Source organism: Mytilus trossulus, chromosome 2, assembly GCF_036588685.1.
Source record: "Mytilus trossulus isolate FHL-02 chromosome 2, PNRI_Mtr1.1.1.hap1, whole genome shotgun sequence".
NCBI classification, from domain to species: domain Eukaryota; kingdom Metazoa; phylum Mollusca; class Bivalvia; order Mytilida; family Mytilidae; genus Mytilus; species Mytilus trossulus.
The window spans coordinates 50,833,517-50,856,094 of record NC_086374.1 but is presented as its reverse complement, the minus strand read 5'-3'; the positions used below and the strand labels follow the sequence as shown (position 1 = coordinate 50,856,094).

The window sequence follows — 22,578 nt, the reverse complement described above, 5'->3', positions numbered from 1 at the left end:
AAAATCCTTTGTTAGATGAACCTGAAATTTGAGGCAAAAATCGGCCATTACCGGACCTACTCCTTTAAAAATTATTTTAGATATTTGGATGATATTTTGTCTCTCAATAATGACGACTTCAGTATGTATACTAAAGAAATGTATCCTGTTGAACTTACTTTAAAAAAAGCTAGTACTTACAATGACCACTGCCATTTCCTCGATCTTGATATCTATATCACTAAATGGGAAGCTTAATACTAAATTTTATGATAAAAGAGATGATTTTTCATTTCCTATTGTTAATTATCCATTTTTTGATGGTGACGTTCCCTTGTCACCATCTTACGGTGTTTATATATCTCAACTTGTACGATTCGCTCATGTATGTAACAGTGTTTTAGATTTTAACGAGAGAAATTTATGTATTACTGAAAAATTATTACAGGGTTTTCGATATCACAAACTAGTCAAAACATTTTATAAATTTTATCATCGGTATAAGGACATCATTCGTAAATATAGCTCAACATGCATACTTCTTATACGTTCAGGTATTTCACATCCAATTTTTTTATGGAAATATTCTTTATAAAGCACAAAAATGTCAGTATTCACCTAAGAAACTAACAAAACCTTTAAATAGACTTATCAAGAAGGGATATAGTAACGATACTGTTGTCAGATCATTAAAGATTGCTTATTTTGGCGTTAATATTTATTCACTTATCGGGTCTCTGCATCGGAACTAAACACATTTATTAAAAAAAAAAGATGTTGGAATGACACGGGTTATGTTCTTCTCATATATGTTATGATGGTATGATACTAAACCCCTAACGGGAAGGATTGTGTCTGATATTCATATGATGAAATCATAATCTTTCAATCAGTTTAATTGTAGTCTGGTGCTGGCATGTCAGTTAACTGCTAGTAGTCTGTTGTTATTTATGTATTATTGTCATTTTGTTTATTTTCTTGGTTACATCTTCTGACATCAGACTCGGACTTCTCTTGAATTGAATTTTAAATGTGCGTATTGTTATGCATTTACTTTTCTACATTGCCTAGAGGTATAGGGGGAGGGTTGAAATATCATAAACATGTTGAACCCCGCCGCATTTTTGCGCCTGTCCCAAGTCAGGAGCCTCTGGCCTTTGTTAGTCTTGTATTTTTCTAATTTTAGTTTCTTGTGTATAATTCGGAGTTTAGTATGACGTCCATTATCGCTGTACTAGTATGCATATTTTTAGGGGCCAGCTGAAGGACGACTCCGGGTGCGGAAATTTCTCGCTACATTGAAGACCTGTTGGTGACCTTCTGTTGTTGTTTTTTTCTATGGTCGGGTTGTTGTCTTTTTGACACATTCCCCATTTCCATTCTCAATTTTATCAATATCAATCCTGCATTTATTTGTAACAGGTCGCCTACTATAACAAAAGGAACTTGATGCTGTTTTTGTTGTTGTTGTGATACCTACACAGTTAACTCTTACTTGATGCTAATAGCTATAACTATATATATATATATATGTATATATAATTATTATTATTAATAACAATATAAATCATCGTTTTACCATGTGATATGAAGGAATTTGTGTTAGGCAAATCATTCAACTATTTTCTTTTGTCTTGGTGGCTTCTCCTTTGTTTCACTTTTAAATGTTGACATGCATTTTGTGTTTAATAGCGGTAATATTATGTGTGATCCGGTCAAAGTACTGGTTGCATTAATATGGATTTAAATGAGTTGAATTATTGACTAACTTTAAGCCAATAATACATTTGCGATGCATTTAAGCATTTTTTTTCTCACAAAATTGGACCAAATTGACAGCTAATAGCGAAGTAGTAAACTGACGGCGGGTAAAAGAATCCAAAGTTTGTGCATAAATTTGACAAATATGAAGGTGAATAGAGTGACAATTATATGTTGTCTAAGAATAAGAATATTTGGTTTCACATAGTCTCTTTTCCTTGCACTCAATGCTATGACGTTGTTTATTATTTTTATCGTTATGTATGATCTAAATCTGCTCACTGTTATTGTTTGTATGTATCATTATTTTTTTTAGAAACAATAAGAAGACCAAATTTATTTATTTACTTAAATGCTAATTTCACTAGAATTTACAGACAAGGATCAACAAAAATGCAGAACACTTTGAATAAAGTATTGGAAATGATTAAATCTGTACAGTGTCAAATACTATTATCCTATTTCATTTTAATGACGTCAAATTGATGCAACCTGTAAAACTAAAATGATTGATATATTCATTTTTTTCCGAAACCGCAACGGCCATTTCAATGTAAGCGGATGAAAATCTTAAAAGATTGAGGACGTTTTGTTTAATGATATTCAGTGTTTTATTCCATTTTAACGTTTCCTTATAAATTATGATGTGACACTTAACTTTCGCTCGCAGTAAATTATGGTCTGTGTTGTCTCTTTTGAGACTGCAAATGCATTAAATTGTATTCCTGAATTGAATGAAATGTAAATGAACGATGTTTAATTTGACTTTGAAAGAACAGTCGGCCCAAACAGTGCTTACAGTACGAAGTGTATTATTAAAGACCTCTCGGACTTTTTTTCAATTTTTGGCGACAATTTGCAAACAATCGTACAACAGTCAAACTAACCGTTCACAAGTCAATATCCTGTGTTGAATATTTGTTTCTGAACTGCCGGTAAGTAAGTGACCCTACTTATAGTTATGGTTTAAACTACAAAACAACAAATAGTTATCAAAGGTACCAGGATTATAATTTAATACTCCAGACGCACGTTTCGTCTACATACGAATCGCATGTGACGCTCAGATCAAAATACTTGTAAAGACAAACAAGAACAAAGTTGAAGAGCATTGAGGACCCAAAATTCCAAAAGTTGTGTCAAAGACGTCTAAGGTAATCTATTACTGGGATACGAAAATCCTTAGTTTTTCGAAAAATTCTAAGTTTTTTAACAGGAAATTTATAAAAATTACCATATACTGATATTCATGTCAACACCGAAGTGCTGTACATTTTTTTTGCTCCTTTGTTTTTACCATCAATGGACAGATTAATTTTTCTGATTGTTTTGTTCACACATCGTTGCAATTATCAATTAATGAAATTGTATGTGACTGTCATAATAGTGATGGCTTTAGCTAGCTTCAAAGCTAGTTTAATCCATTATTTTCTACATAAGATAATACTTGTACCAAGTAAGGAATATGCCAGTTGTTATCCATTCGTTTGATGTGTTTTGGCTCTTGATTTTGTCATTCGATTAGGAACTTTCCTTTTTGAGTTGTCTTCTCAGTTCAGTATTTCTTGATTTTCTTTTTTCTCTATGTATGTCAACAAACAATATTTAACCAACATATTTGTGTGACATTGTTTTGTAATTGAGTTCAATTCGATCCCCCCTAATAAAAGGTAATATATAAAAAACGATTGATATCATATGGATTGAATGTAGGGTTTAAGCATAACTCATTTTTATGACATGAAGAGGATTTCGATGAAAAAAATAAAGTGTTTAATAAAAAACACAATGAAAGGACTTCAACAAAACTGTCTGAAGATATTAATATTATTATGGTTTTTTTTCACTCACAAAAACGATATAAATTATTGAAGCAATATCTTATATTTTTAAAAAGTCTTTTATCAGAAGTGGGAGGATTTAAGTACAATTGTGAACCCATATATATAGACAGAGAGGTTAATGAGGTTTGTTGTAAAAGGTAAAATCACAAAAATACTGAACTCAGAGGAACATCAAATCGTAATGTCCCTAATCAAATGGCAAAATCAAATGACAAAACACTCAAAAGAACTGTCAATGTAAATCAATGTACTTTGTAAATTCACATGTGATTCACCTTGCCGCATTAGATGTTGGACTAAATGTATTTGTTTGCGTTTTTTTCTTTGTGCTTGTCTCAAGTCCGAAATCTCTGACTATGTTAGTCTTGTATGTTTTTGAAATTATTTTCATTTATGTGTTCTGTGTTTAGTGTGGTATCCATTTTGATGTAGTAGAAATTTTATAAGCGGTCAGCAAGTGTCCGGCTCCAAATGTGGGATATTTTCCCTGCATTAAAGACCCATTGGATTATGTTCTACTCTTAAGTCTCTGTGAAACTTTCCCCGTATAGATATTTAGTTTTATGATTAAACTAGATATCTTTGTAAACAATAATATATCTCATTAACACGATTTGAAGTGAAAAAAGGGCGACTGTGTCATCTCAATTGCATTTGAATTGCTTTATAAAATAGAAATTAACCATTCTATAATTCGATGCTTCGTCGAAGTTTGACAGAAATATAGAATTGATTGTACGTGTTGGATTGCCATCTTATTTACGTTAACGCCACATTTCCTTATATTGAATTAGATATGAAATCATCCCTCTGTAGGTATTAAGTTTTATGATTTTTGTAAATAATTATATGGCTCATAAAAATGATTTATTTTGTAATCATTTGAAGCGAAAAAAGGGCGTCGGTGTCTTCTCAAGCTCTAAACTGTTGCAAAAGATGAGATGTAAATTTCCATTTTATCTTTTTTTCCCATTTCATTTACATTAGAACGCTTTGTAAAATAGATATTTATCAAATGAGCAAGTATTTTGATCATAATTGAAAATAAGTAGATAACATCTTAAATAATTTCTAAATAACAAATCTTAAAACTGGTTAAATCAGACAAAATAAAGGTAGCCATTTCGTCTGTACGTCAACTATTTAACATACCTGCACAAGTCATCTATTAAATTACTAATATGAAATATCTCTGATTCTTTTTTTTTTTTAAATTTCTATTCAATCCAAAGTCATTTTAGTCGGAAAGTGCTTAACAAATATAGATATGATGAGACCATTAAGTACACAAATAAATCAAAAATCTAAATCTTATTCCTTCGTTCTTGTTTTTTTTTTTTAAAGCGTTCGATTATTCCCTTACAAACAATGAATTGAATATAAACATGAAACTCATCTATTGTAATGTTAATAAGAAGATAAAGCAGATAACATGTGTATATAAAAAAGAAGATGTGGTATGATTGCCAATGAGACAACCGTCCACAAGAGTCTAGAACGAAACATTTTTTTCTGAATCGATTTCAATTTGATGTTTTGTAAGCGAAATAATTTTGTCCTTGTTTGAATGATATACAATCGACCTTTAAAGTAATAGGACACCCTAATATTCTCTTTGTATGGTTTGAATTCAAGCTCGTGGTTTAAGACCAAATGTGAGTGTTAGTTGTACATGGAACTCAATGTTGCATCCAAATTATGGCCATTTGTTTTATATGTACAAATTAGCTTCGTACTTTTATATGTACAATGCATGTTCCTGATAATAATCTGAGATTCTTTTAAAAGGTTTTCTGTATCTAGATAAATGTTGCGACAGTGTCCAGTCATACAAATGTGTATTAATACATGTACAGCGATAAACAACATAGGCGTTTTAAAATGAAGTCGCCACTTCAATTGTCTACAAAAGAGAAAGCAATTTTTGTAAAGTGATCATCTCATATCCAACTTAGCATTTCAAACAGCTTTATTTATATATTGATATATGCTGTATTCCATGTTTTATCACTAAAGTCATCGGAAGGAGTAACAACGCATGTCGTAAAAATTTACATAAAGTGTTGAGGCGTATAGTGAATTGTAAATAATCATATTTTCTCAGGTATAAATTATAATTTAATTTATAATATGATGAGTATCATTAGTTATTTACTTGAGCACACAGGTAAGGAATTTAAATAATAATATTTGTTAATTCATTATATGTTTCTCCTTTTTATAACTTCATGTCAGAAGAGCTGACTTCCACAATTTCTAGTCGTGAATATGTTGTATTTTTCGTGTCTTCATATTTCTTTTCATTAATTTTCACTTTCCACTACTTGTTTTTGGTTTGTTTTGTTTTGATTTGTATGTCTGTTGCTTTGGACGAAGAATAATATAGAATAATATGAAAACTTCATATGAAAAATTGTACACAAGAACTCGGGTTGGAATTATTTGATTAAGGGGTGTCCAAGTATTCACATAATCACATTTTGTTTTGTCATTATCATTAAAATATTTAAAAAAAGATAAGTAAATAATGAACAATAAATTCTTAAATTATCAAATAATAAAAAAATCATGAAGTATTTGGTCATATTATCACATAATTGAAAAGAACCATGAAGAAACTCAAATAAACGTAATGACCGGGTAGATAAACAACTGCATAGTTCTAAATAAAAAATTGTCAGTTAAAATGAACATCAAAATATGCTATTAAATGAACCTCTTATTATTCTTGCTATTTACATCATAAAGTTTTGTATTTCTTTTTACATTCATATCATGAAGTTACATAAATTTTATAGTGCATTTAACTTCAGAAACCATAATGTATAGCTTTGTAAATAGTTGTATATTCTTTATTTGAAGTGCGGAATACATTATTTTCATTACAAAGAACTTATAATTTGTCCTTCTAAATATGAATAATTTTCACCTTATTCATTAATGTATAGGAATTCACCACGAAAAAATAAATAATATTTTGATTAGATACACATCTTCTCTTTCGTTACTGTTTTAAAATGTTACTTATAACTTGAATTTTGATTTGAGTAATAGTGGTGAATTCAAGCAGAACTGGGACTTTTTTCTGTCATTATTGTCAAAACACCATTGTAATTAGAAAACAACAGTTACTGTTAAATATGTATGTATAATGATTTTGAAAAAAAATTACAAAAGAGTGCTATATTTTTGATGAAACAATAACAATGAGTAGTATATTTTGTTACCCTTAATTAAATTCAGTATTTACAGTAATTCAACTGAAATTAAATTTTGTTAAATATGTTTGTAATATAATGAAAATATATATTGAAACACAACATACACGGTAAAACAAATATTGTAAGATTCTACTTGTGTGTTCTGAGTATTTATATATGTATAATATTAACAGATGAGTAAGAGTTTGACTTTTTGGCGTTAAAATTCATCCATCCATCCATCTATATATCCATCCATTCATCCCTGTCTCATAAATTGACCGATCAAACTGATATAGTAAATTAATTCTTACTTACTAATCACTTATCACGCCAAGTGATGCATGAAATAATTACCTTGTGGAGGCACTTATTTCCGCTCCATTTTGGAGTTTTCATTCATATTGATTAGTTTCTTCTTGGTGGATTTATAAAATTTGAACATTAGTAATGCAGTGTTGACTCCATTTACTAATTTGGGTTACATGATGATTGCAAGAGATAAATAGAAACCGATATCAATTCACTTATTTATAGTGCAAACAATTATATGTTTTTTACCTGAAATTTTACGCCTGAATGAAGACGCTAATATTTTTATTTTTGGACATTTATCAACAGCTTCAACTCTAGACACTCGCTTTCAGAATGAGACTGCACACATTTTTTTAATTTGGTACATGTATAATTTGATCGGGTTAACATATACATAAGTTCTACATGTATATAATGAAGTAAAATATCTTATTTTATGTTTAAAAATTGTGGAAACTGATTGAGAATAAGACAGAAAAGTTAAATTGATAAAATTAAATTCTCTGTGTTTTCAACAAGTACTTATGTCTTTAGTCAGAAGCCACGTTAGTTGTTGCAAATAGTGTTTAGCACAACTTTAAACTGAAAAACAACGTGCCTGTTTTCGTTTTTTTCAAATAATTTTGGTGTTGTAAAGCTAATGAAGTGTTCGTTTTTATTTTGTTAGGATTGTCATGATGCCTGTCCTTGTTAACAGTGTTTATTTAATCCACAACTGAATGTTACTTAGATGCGTCATGGGAATTAAACATTGTTTAGTTCAACATTTATTTTTTACCACATGTTTATAAGTGATTACTTTTCCAGTTAGTGTGAAGGCTAAGTTATTATACCAGTCATTGTAATTGCTGTTTTTTTTTTATCAAATGTTAATGCACATTTATCTCTTTAAGGATGGACAGTTCGTTTGTGGTTAAATAAGACCAGTCACGTGCAATTGGATTTAATTTTACATGTAATATAATAAAATCATAATGAGAAGGATATTTATAACAGGAATTACAAACAATATCGTACATTATATCAAAATAAATTAACAACCAACAACCGAATTCTCTTCAAATAATCGACTTATGGAACACAATTTGGAAAACAGATCTAAAATATGCTTGTTAATTAGGAAGAAATCTAATGTAAACAAAGCTGTAAATTGAATAGTGTCTCACAGGAGAACACGACTAATTTAATGATATATATCACTTGAAATTTACCATTTGAAATATCGTCGTTTTTATTAAAACATTTTATTTTTATTTATAAAAAAAGTTTAAAGAATTATTATATTTTTATGACATTAATCGTGTTCAACTGATTTATGTAGCAGATAAAACTTTAAGATAGTTTGATGTAAATTTCAGAGTTAAAAAGGTTAAGAGTTTAAGCCTTTAAAATTTTGGAAATCTTGTTTATAATTTAACTCGCTTTATGAATACTATGTAAAAACAAAAATGATAACAAACAAAAAAGAAGAGAAACCAACATAAAATGAATTATAAGAATGAAATTTGTTAAGATTGTTTGTTTTCTTGTTGCCATTTGTTATGCAGGAAATTTGTATATGCATGATACTTTTTTTAATTATAATGATCGTTTTCTTTCAAAAGATTTTCAGTGAAAATTAGAATCTGAAGAATGTTAAGCATCCGATATTGATTGTGTCAGTTCTGTTTTCTATAAGCGGTCAAAACGCTTCAAAATTAATTATTTTTTACCATGATTCTTGATGAGTCAAAGTTATTAACATTTCAAATAACAACCACACTCCAGTTTGTTTCCTATGAGCACTGTTTATGTCAAGTTTTATTTTTTTTAGCTGTAAAAACACATAAAAAAATTGAAAACAACACGTTATTTATTTCTTGCGTTCGAAGCGCTTTCTTGATTTACCTTCATCAGGAACGCTCAAAGACAAATATTTGAAATCCGAAGATGTATAAGTACCGAAACCATTGAAGAGCTATGTATCAAAATTCCCAAACATAAATAGCCAAATTAATCTAAAGCCAACTTTGCCTTAGGGAGTTAAAACCTTAGTATCTTAATAATTTCTAATTTTGTCACATTATTCTTGGTGAAACAAAGTTTTTAACAATTCGAATAACAACCAAATTCCATTTTGTTTCCTATGATCATCATATGTTGTTTGTCTCAGTTTTGCTTTCTATTAGCGGTCAAAACGCGTCAAATGTTGTTATGTGTCACCTTGGTGAATCAAAGTTATTACCATTTCGAATAACAACCACATTTGTCAGACATTTGTTATTTTCAGCGTTTGGTAAATTGGAAAACTAAGCATGATTTTTTTTCTCACATAACATATTTTCAAAAAGTGTATAAGAGAGGTTGTTGAATTGATATTTATACATGAGCGCTGAGATCTTTGAAAAAACACGAATCTCGCAATTGCCAGTTTCATTTTAAGAAATGTTTAAATTAGATTAAAACAAAAATTATTTATGTAGAAATTATTAGATTTCATTGTATAGTGTTAGAGCTATTTACAATGCCTTATTCAAAACACGCAAAAAACGCAATGTTATTTTCTACTTTTATTATGGGTGTTTTTAAGCTTGAAATGAAATTTAGTAGATACTATCTTCAGCAATGTCATCTTTATCATAAATATAACATCTTTAAAAGCAATTTATCATATATTTAATCACTTTCATTAATATGTATCTGATAAAAGTTATATTTTTGCATAAAGAAATCCAAATTTATGTAATTTTTAGGTCTCATTCTATGGAACATATATTCTTTGTAATCTTACATTCTTAGAATCTATGTCATGCTATAATGCGTAAATAAAGGGAGTTAGGGAAAGATAGAAAGAGGGAAAGAGAGAAAGAGAGAAACAGAGAAACAGAGAAGTGTGTAAACATATTTAATAAGTATATCATTATTAATAATTATTTTCCTACATCAAATTATTTTTTTATGAATAACTGGATAAAGCAAAGGCTTAAATTAAAGTGTCGCTTGTGTTCTATGTCTATAAAATATTGTAAACATTACAACAGGACTAATTCTACTTACTTTATTATGTAAATTTTTATTTTAATGTAACCCATGTTTCGAGGTTAAAAAGCAATACGTTTATTTTACATTTCGATTTTAAATACTGTAAACACACTCCACAATTATTCTTTGCATATTTAGTTTGAAATAAAATCACTAACAGTTAATTTATCACTTTATGAAATCCGAGCCTTGCAAGCTCCTTACTATAACAAACATTCTTGTATGTTTGACGTTTAACAAATTAGAAACTTGTGGCTGACATGGCAGATAATACATTAATTGTAAAATATGAATATGCTGTATAAAGAAAATTTAAACGTGACGTTTAACACATTGCATTAACATATCAACGGTATGATACAACTAATTTGGGCATATTATGTAGACCACACACATCAGATAGCATATAATATTACAGATAAAAGCGCTTTGGACGCATGACTTTTCTCAAGTGTTATTATCCGAAACCGGAATTTGTTTAATTGTTTTATTTGTAGTTGACATATTAAGAAAAGTTTGGGCTATAGATTGAGAGGTCAATAAAATCAACAAATTGAAAACACGGAACATTGCATATTGAGTAACATGACCGACACAAAAACCATGGCTTTATTGCATTTCTCTGAAAAGATATGCGTTTTGTCTAGCTCATTTCATCCTCTAGATGACTGCCAATTGCCTTTTTTCAATAAAATTATTTAAAAGTAAACTTACAAAAATACTGAACTCATTCATATCGAAAAGTTCTTAATCAATTGGCAAACCAAAAAATCATACTCATCAAACAAATGGATAACAACTGTCATTTCCCTGACTTGGTACAGGCATTTTCTTATGTAGAAACCTGATTGATTGAACCGTCCATTATATTGACAACGATGTGCGATGGTGTGTGAACAAAACAAACAGGTATAATAGGTAAAAATGTAAAAAAAGAGGTACAGCAGTCAGCATCGTGATATAATCTTAATCACCAAAAAAACAAACCAAACATAAATATGTAACAAAGAAGCACAATATGGCATAGATTGAGCATATGAGCAAAAAAAAAAAGAAGGAATACACAAATTTACCAGGATATACAAGAACCACAAGTATCTTTATCACAATCAAAACAAACAAATTTTTAATAGAGAAGCACAGAAAGGAATAAATCAAATTAAACAACCGCATTAGTTGTTTTCTTATTTTTGAATTTTATGTATGCTTTACACCCATAAACGATCGAATGTTTGTGAGTACTGGGGCCGAACGGTTAGATCAACATTGACTCTGACGTCAGACATTTGTTATTTCCAGTTGTTAATCGTGCGTTCGACGTCAGATTGTAAACGTCACACATGTAGATATCTAATATAGTTTTGTCGTTCAATGTATTCATAGAATATAGTACAAAGTTCCTTTATGCATGTCCTCTACAGAATGTAATTAGAAGTTTACCTTTCCTTCTTTCCGCTTGTCAATATGCCTATTGTGTATTTCTTTTAAAAAGTGTAACCACGGCATTATGAATAAAAGAAACATTCATTTAGTCGCTTGTATTCTTTTGATTTTACATTTATTTTAACACACCTATTAATTCAAATGATAAGACATTAACTACTAGTATAAAAATCAGAATTAAATATTCAATGTTTAAAATAACCATTCACTTGTGTCATACGTAAACACATGTTTATACATTTAATAAAAAAACCAGATGTGTTTAATTTCATGTAAAGGTAACATTCAATGAGTTTCTAAATATTACAAGAAGTGGAAATGAATCATTTGGATGTGTTTCGAAAATTCCTTTTATGGAAAATGTCACGATTAACTGGATTTGGAAATTATCATTTTGATCAAAGCAAGGCAACAATCGTTTACCGATGTTCAATAACAGTGTTCTAACACAGCCATATATAAACGTATTTTGGCTTTCATTCAGTTTCCGTGAAGACCAATAAATTTGTTAACTAATGTTTAAACTTATAACTAAGTATAGATCTATCTTATTTAATATAAGAATGTTTGCTAGATATTATTAAGCAATTCAATTAATACGTTCAGCTTCCCATTGTGAACTTTCCATTTCTATGTTGCATCATTTCAGCAGCGCCTGCATACGGAGAATAAATCTCCCTATTGATACGATATTCCAAGGCTTGTATTTCCTATCATGATTTCCTTGATATAGGGTAGCTGCTCACAATGAAGCTTTTCAACCGACAGTTCCAAATTGTGAAGTTAAAATCATCCCTTCGTAAATTTAACGGACTCCATCACGTGTTGATTGACCTTTATGGAATAACTGTTTCATAGATAATATAGGATATGTTCCTTATGTTGTAATCACAACCCTCTCCCCTTTTCATGAATGATTTTAACAGAATTGTTAGGGTTAAAAATCCACTTAGCATAAGAATCATAATTTTTACTAACTATGAGTTACACGACGGGTGCCATTAGTGAATCAGAATCTGCTTACCCTTGGTCACGAATGTAAAACTTCCCATTGGCAGCACACTTTTTTTTTCTACGTATATTTCAGTAATTGCGCCTTTATTGACACTACAATTATAGTTTTACCGTAAGTACTAAGTATTCACAATTTCAAACACTTTTTGTATTTATAAGATAAATAATAAATTTAGCATTATTAAAATATAGACGTTTTCACTGTGAACGCGTCCAGTCAATCACCCTAAAAATCGTTTGATTTCCTCAATTTGTGTTCGTTATCTTGATTTGTTTTTGAACATCGGTAAAACAAACGCATCACCAAGCTACCGAATTCCAAGGTCAATTACATAATAGGAGTAATAGAGTTCATAGAACCTGACACAATCTAAAGGTAAACTATATCAACCAGTAAAAGGAACTGCAACATACTGTCATATCTATGACTTGGTACATGTATTCTCCAAATAAATAAATCAATGATTATTGGTTCAAAACAAAGGCTTTGTTTAACTGGAAACAGTTTAGATATAAATATTTCAAATGAACAAATAGAAAATGTAGATTGTGAAAAACTACTTGGTTTATATATTGACAAAAACTTAAATTGGAATCAGCAAATAGATAAAATGTCAATTACTATATCAAATAGAATCAACTTATTACAAAAGATAAGAAAATATTTACCTATGCATATACGTATTATCTATTTTAATGCTTACATTCTGCCATTATTTGATTATTGTTGCAATATATGGGGAAGTTGTTGTGAAAGTGGAATAAATAAACTTAATAAATTATTAAAGAAATCTGCTAGGGTTATAGTAGAAGCTGACATAATGACATCATCCAGTTTATTGTTTAAAAGTTTACACTGGTTAAATGTGGAAAAACGAATTCAATACCAAAAGGCAATACTTGTATTTAAATCAGTTAATGGCATGGTTCCTAACTATTTAGAAGAAAATTTTCATTTTACTAATAATCAAAACTATAACTTACGTTCAGCTGATGAAAAACTATTAAATCTTCCAAAACCAAAAACAAATTTTTTAAAGAAAACATTTACATATTCAGGTTCTCAAATATGGAACAGTTTACCAAATGAAATCAAAATGAGTAATACACTTGTATCTTTTAAAACAAAATGTTACAAATTTTTCATCAATTGTGCAAATTAATATGCATTTTCATTATTATTTCAATACAATTGTATATTGTGTATAATATAACTTTATTATACTGTTTGTACTTATAACTATGTTATTATTATTTTGAGGACTCTCAGGAAGATTAGTTTTAACTAATGGGATCATCCTCTTGAAATAAAGATTATTTATTTATTTATTTATTTATTTAAAGAACTACTATAGGTTACGTTTTTGTAAATAAACTCATCAGAGAATTGTGCAAAACAAATTGATTGGTCCATATTTTTCCATCGGACATTTACTTATATCTCCATTGCATTTGACAATTAAATATATGTTTATCATTTTCTTCCGTTACTCAGATTTTGGTGTACTAAATTATAAGCTTGATATTTTGTATAGTGTTTTATTTTTATGTTCAAATCAATAGGTAGACTTGTATTTGAGCGTAAAATTATAATGCATAATAAATGACTCGATGGCTCGGTCATATAAATCTAGTGAACGAGAACAAATAAAATGTACTCATTTTACGAAAAAGTCGAGACAATTAATTATAAAACGAATTCGGTGATGATACTGGTCAAGAGGTATTTGGAAACAACAGTTGTATATTTTAAAGAAACTATTTGTCAAACTGTGTTATTTGTATATATGCATATACACGATATTTGATGTTCAATATGTATAGGGATAATTGCATTAGAAGTGTGTGAAGCTCTAACTGTACATGTATATTGAGGAGGGGCAAGGAGTTTAATTGTTATGCTGTTATGGGGCAATTTAATTCTTTGTTATCTGTTATTTTGAAAATATATTTGCTGTTAGCTGTTATTGTTTTGTTCTTTGTTAGCTGTTATTGGGGTTTTATTTTTTTTTATCTGTTATTGTGATAATGTATTTGTTATTAACTGTTATGGAAAATTGGAATGTTAGCATTTTTTTTGACAGTCAATATTCGGTATAAATTGAAGATCATTGGACACTAGGGTCTACCACTACTAATATGTTTGTCCCGTATTCAGAGAAGGATTCCATTGACATATACCCATCAAACAAGTGAGGCCCAAGACAATTAAAGTATATCTTATGACTATCCTTTGTAATAAATTCCATTTTTTTTTTATTAATGTGTATTTAGAATTATCTAATTTCTTTGTATGAGAATAATGTCCCTTGTTTACCGTACGAACATATTAAATTAAAACAATTCTTAATATGACAAAAAGGAAAACATATGGCCAGGATTATCTGACAAGGATCTCAATTAAGGACTAGGTCCTAATAACCACTTAACCTTTTATATAATATGGTACATATACTCAGCTCTGTGATTTTTTTCAAAACAGAACCAAATGCATTGTACAATGAAAGTTCCAACCATGTACTTGGGTCCGAAGCTGCACATAATTCATTACAAACAAAGATTTATTTTGTTTCAAGCCATATTTTCCATACTAAACTATGTATTCTACTTACTAGTAGAATTGGTACAATCAAAAACCTCAGCTGATAAAAAACGTTCAAATAACCCCTTTGAAAATAGTGGAATAAATTGCTTTTGGAGTGTCAAATTATGTTCGAAGTACTTGATAAATTGCATGCTTATAATTGGTGCTTTTTAATTTTTCTACCCTATATACCACTATGCCTCATAATCTTATTAAGAAAAATACACAGACCTCATTAAATGGCCATTCAGAAAAAGACAGAATATTCAAACTCTTTTAGGTCATTTGTTTTTTTTATTAGCAACAAAGGGAGCTTCAGTCAATATATATAAACAATACACCAACGTTTCATGAGAACTGCTGAAAGCATTTTTGAGTTATTTTTGAAAACTATAAAATACAACCTTTTTCTAATGATTAAAATCCCTTAACTCAATAACATAAAATCTAAAATTAAAAAAAATCGAAAGGGAGTTTACGACAATAGATGTAATGATTTCAGCAAAGTTTCATGAGAACTGCTTTAAACATTTTTGTGTTAATGTCTGGAAACTGGAAAATCCCCCCTTTTTAATTAATAAACCCGTTTACTCGGAAACGTAAAATCTAAAATGTATTAAAATTGAAATTGACCTCATGTTAATAGATATAAATGATTTACCAAATTCCTTGCTTTGTGAAAGCATTTTTGAGATATTATCAGAAAACTAAAAAAAAACAAAACACCAATTTTGTTGAGAAACCCATTACCCAGAAACTGAAAATAAAAAATTTATAAAAAAAAGGAGCTCACGTCAATAGATATAAACAATTTCCCAAAGTTTAATGCAAATTGGTTAAAGAGTTTTTGACAACAGACGGACAACAGTATACAATAATACGTTCCGTAAACGAGCGTATAAAAAATATTATAATTTATTTAGTAGTAATTTAACACATTCTAGATACATAAATTAATACTAAAAACATAGTCATAGAAAATGGAATGCATTATTTACTGTTTACAAAATTTAGAATCTTTTTAAATACTAAGGCTTTTCTACCTCAGGCATAGATAACCCTAGCTGTATTTGGCAACATATTTAGGAATTTTGGTCCTAAAAGATCTTCAACTACGTACTTTTTTGGCCTTTTAACTTTTTGGATTCGAGTGTCACTGATGAGTCTTTTGTAGACGAAACGCGCGTCTGGCGTATATAAATATTTGAGTCCTGGTATCTATGATGAGTTTATTTACAACCACTGGGTCGATGTCACTGCTGGTGGAGATTTATTTCCCCGAGGGTATCACAGGCCCAGTAGTCAGCACTTTTTATGCTGACATGAATTGTCATTGATATGGTTATAGTTATTAATTTACTGTTTACAAAATTTAGAATTTTTTGAAAGACTAAAGTTTTTCTACCTCAGACATAGTTTACCTTAGCTGCATTTGGCAACACTTTTAGGAATTTTGGTCCTCAAAAGTCTTCAACTACGTACTTTTTTTGCCTTTTTAACTTTTTTGGATTCGAGCGTCACTTATGGGTCTTTTTAGACATGGCGCGTCTGGCGTATATTCTTTAGTCCTGGTATCTATGATGAGTTTATTTACAAAGGATTATATCCGTAATAAGAAATACTGATTTGTCAAAGACCGAATTATTTTAATTTTTCATTTACTGTTATCTGTTTTTGTCAATTTTTATTCCTTGTTATCTGTTATGAGCCAAATCAATTTGCTGTTTTGTTGTTATTCGGACCCCCCTTGTCCCCTCTATATTGATACAAAATGAGAAAAAAAAACATGTACATAAAAACCTAAACATCTTTCAGGTCATCAATTTTCATAGCGTTTCACAAAGTCCACTGGGCTAAAGCTGATGATCGTAACTCGATTCACGGTCATCTCAAGATGGCGAATGAAACTGAAACATTAGGTTAGTATCTGTATTGACCGTTTAAGTATTTCTATATAATTTGCAATACAAAGGATTTATTGGTACGATGTAAATGTATTAAAGATTCACACGGAAATCACAAATTACTAATGAGAAATTTGCATGAAACCGGAAATTCGATTTAAAAAAAAACAAAGATGACCATAAATCACAATCGTAACGAAATTAGCAATTCAAAACAAGGGTGACCCTTATTGGTTTAAAGATGACCGTAATTTGTAAAGGATGACCGTAACTTATAAAGGATGACTGTAACATTTAAAGGATGACCGTAATTTATAAAGGATGACTGTAACATTTAATGATGACCGTCAATTATAAGAAATATCCGTATTGGAATTACTAGCTTTTTTGTATCAAATAATTAATCGTGTTGGTATAAAAAGTGTTTATAAGAGAATATTATCCTATTGGTAGAAGAAAATAAGACGTGTTTCAAATACAGAAATCACCATATGTGATTTTTTTTTACGTTAGAGAATATAATTTTTAAAATGAACATACAACAAGAAATGCATATGAACAAATGATGAATTATGCAACCAAAGCGCGATTAAATGGCACCTTGCAAGTTAAATAAAAAATGCGGTGCACATCCTCCTACTACAAGCCAAAAGATTTTTTTTTTATTTTTTGGATCCCTTTAAAGGCATATAATAAAAAAAAACTTTTAAAAATATGCCAATGCATGTACATATATTATCGTTTCAACTAACATTGCAAATCTTCTTTGTTTCTGATGTGTTACATGTGTTATAATTATACCACCTGCAAATTCACATCATCGAACGTAGACAAATTTTGATACACGCTATAGACAATCATGTTGATCAACAAACATTTATATTTAGAAAGAAAGATTTGAATGAAAACACTGGTCATTCTGCCTATTGGTCCGTACATCAATATTCGTCACAATTTATTTTGAGATATTTAAAATGTGAAATTTTCTCAATATAGTGGAAACTATGTGAACTGAATTTTGTGTACAAAAAAGTAAATAGTTATCAAAAGTACCAGGATTATAATTTCATACGCCAGTCTAAAACATGATAAACAGAAAAAAAACATGATCAGTATACTGGAGTTTCTTATTGACAACATATTTGTTGAATTTAGGGGTAGACTTTTTCAACAAACTGTAGACGTTCCTATGGGAACGAACTGTGCGCCTCTCCTTTCTGACCAGTACTATTGTTCATATGAATCGGAGTTCCTTCAGACACTGGTCAATAACAAGAATATGAAAGGAGCCTGGTCAATTAATTTCACATTCAAATATATTGATGATGTTCTGTAGTTAACAATCCAAACTTTTCTCGTTGGGTTTCATTAATATACCCCCAGACCTAGATACTTAAGAAACAACAGACATGGCCGCCCTACCTCATTTCAGACTTATACATCGAATTTGACATTCAGGCTACTCCAAGTTTCAGAATCCATGACAAACGAGACGATTATTAATTTCCCTTACCTTAGTAGCAATATACCAACTTCACCTTCATATGAAATATACATTTTCCAACCTATTTGTATTTAAGAGGTTGCTGCTCTTACTACGACGTTGGACACATCAGCAGTGTCTGAGTAGAAAGTTGATGACCGAGGGGTATGTCAAAGAACAAATGTTATACACTTATCCAGGAATTACTTTTAGCCCGATAATATACTCTTACGAAATACTTTGATCCTGGAAATTTCTTTTTTTTTCAAATAAATATAATTAAAGTATTCAACAAGCGGTTCTATTATTTGAGATCGTAAGTTATATTGATGAATTGTATTTTTCAAGCATGTACTATTACTATTGTTACAAATTCATTTAAATAATACCGAAATAGGAATCATAGCTGCCGACATCTAAAATAATGTCTCCCTTGTATCTGTTACCCCCTTACAAAATTTGAAATAGGAACCAGCTCTAGTTCGCGCTATTTCCGAAATGTTTAACTTTTTATTATTTTTTCTGATGAAATATGTCACCTCTCACAAAGATGAAAAGGAAAAGATATGTATTAATTATGTGTGGCTATCTTTTAATTGATAACAATCTTGCACACACAATTCAGATCGTCATGCAAGTAATATGCCGAAATCGATTTGACAAATAAAATTCACTCGTGTCAAAATAATTAAATCCAAATGATTAGAGATAAACAAGATACATGTATGTAACTTATAACGCTCCAACCATTACCCAACTTATACTATTTGATGATATTGACATGTTCTCAAATACCGAAAATATATTGTGAGGGTCCAAGAAAAAAACTTTATGGTTTGTCGAGGAAGAAAAAGTGACTTAGTGGTAAACTATCTTAGCTATTAGGTTTACATAGGTAAGTGTTCTAAACCTAATTACTAATTCAATCTATTATTTTTAACATCAAACTCTTACATTTTATGACAATGGGACGATCTTTTTAGTTTGCGAGGGTGTAAAAAGGGTGGATTGAAATATGTGTAACTTAAAACCTTTTTCTATGTGGATAAGAGAATAGGAGTGGAAAAAATACCTTCAGCTCGATATTTCAATTTTGCCGGTGATTAAACAGTTGTAGCAATTAATCAATCGGAAAATACAGCCTCTAATACTGTACAGCAACAGAAAAACTATCACAATTTTTATTTTTATTCTGTGATTTTATCATTTTATTTTAGAGGGTACACCGTGAATACATTGATTATACATAAAAAGAAAATAGCAGATCGATTGGTTTGAACGTTCTCGTATTTAAATGAACTCCTGGTAAGCTCATATACTTGTTTTTTATTTATTTTTTCCTTTCTCAATAACTCTACAAAAACGACGGATGTTTTTTTACTTAAAAACGTGTTTTCTCATTTAAAAGTGTATTTTGATATTAATGGACTTTCGTATTTTCCTAGAATAAAAATCAAATAAGTTAATGCATGTAGTATATTTTATACACTAACAGTGTTTACAAAACATTTTTGAGCTAAGACGTTACGCACGATATTGCGTCCCAATTGGTAACGTCAAAATTTGACGTTTTACGTCGGTAATCGAGAATACTTTGTTCGTTTTGATTGTATTCACTTTTGATCGATATGGATACTTCAAAGTCTTGAATATGTATGAAATATTTGCTACTGGTAGATACGCAAGCAAATAACTTTTCAGACTTCTAATTCGGCTTGTGTTGTATTTTTCTTTATATTCATTTTAACTTTTATTTTTTTGCTCTTTTCTTTTTAGTTTCTTTATCTCTTAACAATATTTAATTCTCTCTGTCTCGGATATGATGTAATTAATATTTTACCTATTTAAAGTATTTATTGACAAATTACCATATGGTTTTTTTTTCATTTTAGATATTTATTAATTTTCTATTTGATTATAACTACTTTTATATATTGCAGTTCTTTTCGTGGTTTCTATGATTCTATCTATTTTCGAAATTTGTAATTTGGTTATTTTGTTTTGTCCTCTGATCTTAAAACATAAAATCGGACCGTACTTGTTATTTTAAAACAATGAAATATCGTTCATATATCATATGATAATACGAACTGCTTTCAAATTCGATGGCCTAGGAGGATGATTGGCCTAATGAGTTCATATAAAGTGATAAAAAGCATGGTAATTTTAAGATACGCTCGTGGCGAGATTTGTTCGACTCCGATCCTAATCGACAGTTATTGCAACTATTTTAACTTAAGGTCGCCTGATGTTCGGCTACTCCTACCTTTGATGACAGGTCAATAAAATACAACAAATGTCGCTTATACATGTAGTGGTGTTTAACACCAAAACAAAGAACAAACTTTTAGAAATAATTTGAAAACACAAAAAAGTCATATATGTATATATAGCGTCCCGAATCGAAAACGTTCAAAACGTAAGAAAATTGCTCAGTGGACAAACTTGCAAGACATTTGATTTGTTAAAAAATGAAGTCATTTCGACTTAACAGCTCATCAAAAAGTATGTTATCGTATTGTGGGGTGAGAGCACAATTATGAAAAAGCACTGTTTTATATGCTACAAATTGAATATTTAATAAAATGACGTTGAAACTGACAGTGTTTTAGTAAAAAGCGGCGAAATTCGTCATTGGACAATCTTGCAAGACATTTTCCCGAGGCCAATGCGTTTTTATTTGTGGTGCGAGTGCTGTAAAATTCCGGATTTGAAATGGTCTATCTCAGCACATTTGTAGGAATAATTTATAAAAACAAAATTTTATATCATCTGATATTCTAAAAAGCGATAAATTTTGATAACTTAGCATTTTCAGAAACCTGACCATAGCGAGGATTATTCATTTTTGAAAAAAATAATTTTTTACCGTTCGATCAACACAAAAAACCGCAATGGCGTCATAAATTATATTAGACGTTTATCATTCATGCGAATTTTCACGGATTTTAAACTTTTTATTAGACCACAAAAAATTCCGCAAAAGTTATTTTGCGAATAATTTGTTACGTCTGACACGCATATTTTTGACGTTTTTGGTAATATTTGTATCATTATTTGAAACTATTTTGAAAAGTTAAAGAATATTTTTAATATTTTTGGAAACAGTAATACCTGCCTCATCTATGGATATAAATTTCATAAAGCTGAACTAGTCAGTTTTCATAGAAAGACTCTTTATCAAATTGCTCTGTCGCATTTCACGGCATTGACGCAATAACGTGCTTAACGTCTAAGCTATAAAGGTACCACCGCTCTAACCCCCCTTTGTTTGTTTTAATTTATCGGAATAAGCAGTATAAGCATCTGAACCTACCATTACAAAATTAATAAATCTGCCAACAACCAGTCATAACTAATTAGCCTTCAAATAGATAAAATGAACGGAGAGCCATTACCGACCTTGTAATCTAGCATCGTGTTTCAAACATTTTAACTTTCTTCAATAGGTTATCATACAATTAAAACTAAATACACTATGCGTTCCGGAAAAACCCAGCAGATGCCAAATTTAAATTCTGTGTACTTATATAATCTTATACTATATTGACATCGCAGTGTTAAATCTGCATTCCTGTAAAATTAATGTTTAGCAAAATCTGCAAGGTTACCTTGTAATACTTAATTTTCTGTAGTAGTTCGAAATTTCTAATTATAAACCCAGTTTTTAAATTACTATGGAAATGCTATAGAAAAATCATAACATATCTCAAAGTTGTCTACTTTAAAAAAAAAAAAGAAAAAATCACAATTATCAAAAGTTCGCATTTGATTGGTTTGTATATTTAAATGTCAAATTGTTAAATTTTCGGCACACTTCGAACGAAATTAGTGTTTTGTTTTCCCTGAAGTTACTTTTTATCCCCTATTGTTGTACTTCATATTGGAAGTCAATGTGACTGATGTTATATATTTTTTTCAACGACTATGTGTATGCAAAATTAAATTTAGAATGAAAAATAGGGAATGTGTCGAGGGAGACAACAACCCGACCATAAAGCAGATAAAGGCCACCAATGTCTTCATTGCA

At 29.7% G+C, this 22,578-nt stretch overlaps 1 protein-coding gene across 3 annotated transcripts in view; it reads left to right on the top strand.

Annotated features, from left to right (window-relative positions):
* The first annotated feature begins 5,653 nt into the window (after window positions 1-5,653).
* The window catches only part of LOC134707509 (uncharacterized), an 81,732-nt gene continuing 64,807 nt past the window's right edge, over window positions 5,654-22,578 (top strand). Inside the window, exons 1-3 of one of the 3 annotated variants that reach the window (XM_063567311.1) lie at window positions 5,707-5,751; window positions 16,977-17,080; window positions 19,766-19,853. The gene's annotated coding sequence lies outside the window, so the exon portion shown is untranslated. Of the gene's footprint in view, window positions 5,752-16,976; window positions 17,081-19,765; window positions 19,854-22,578 lie in introns of all 3 variants that reach the window. The other 2 variants (XM_063567312.1, XM_063567313.1) reach the window with 2 other exon arrangements.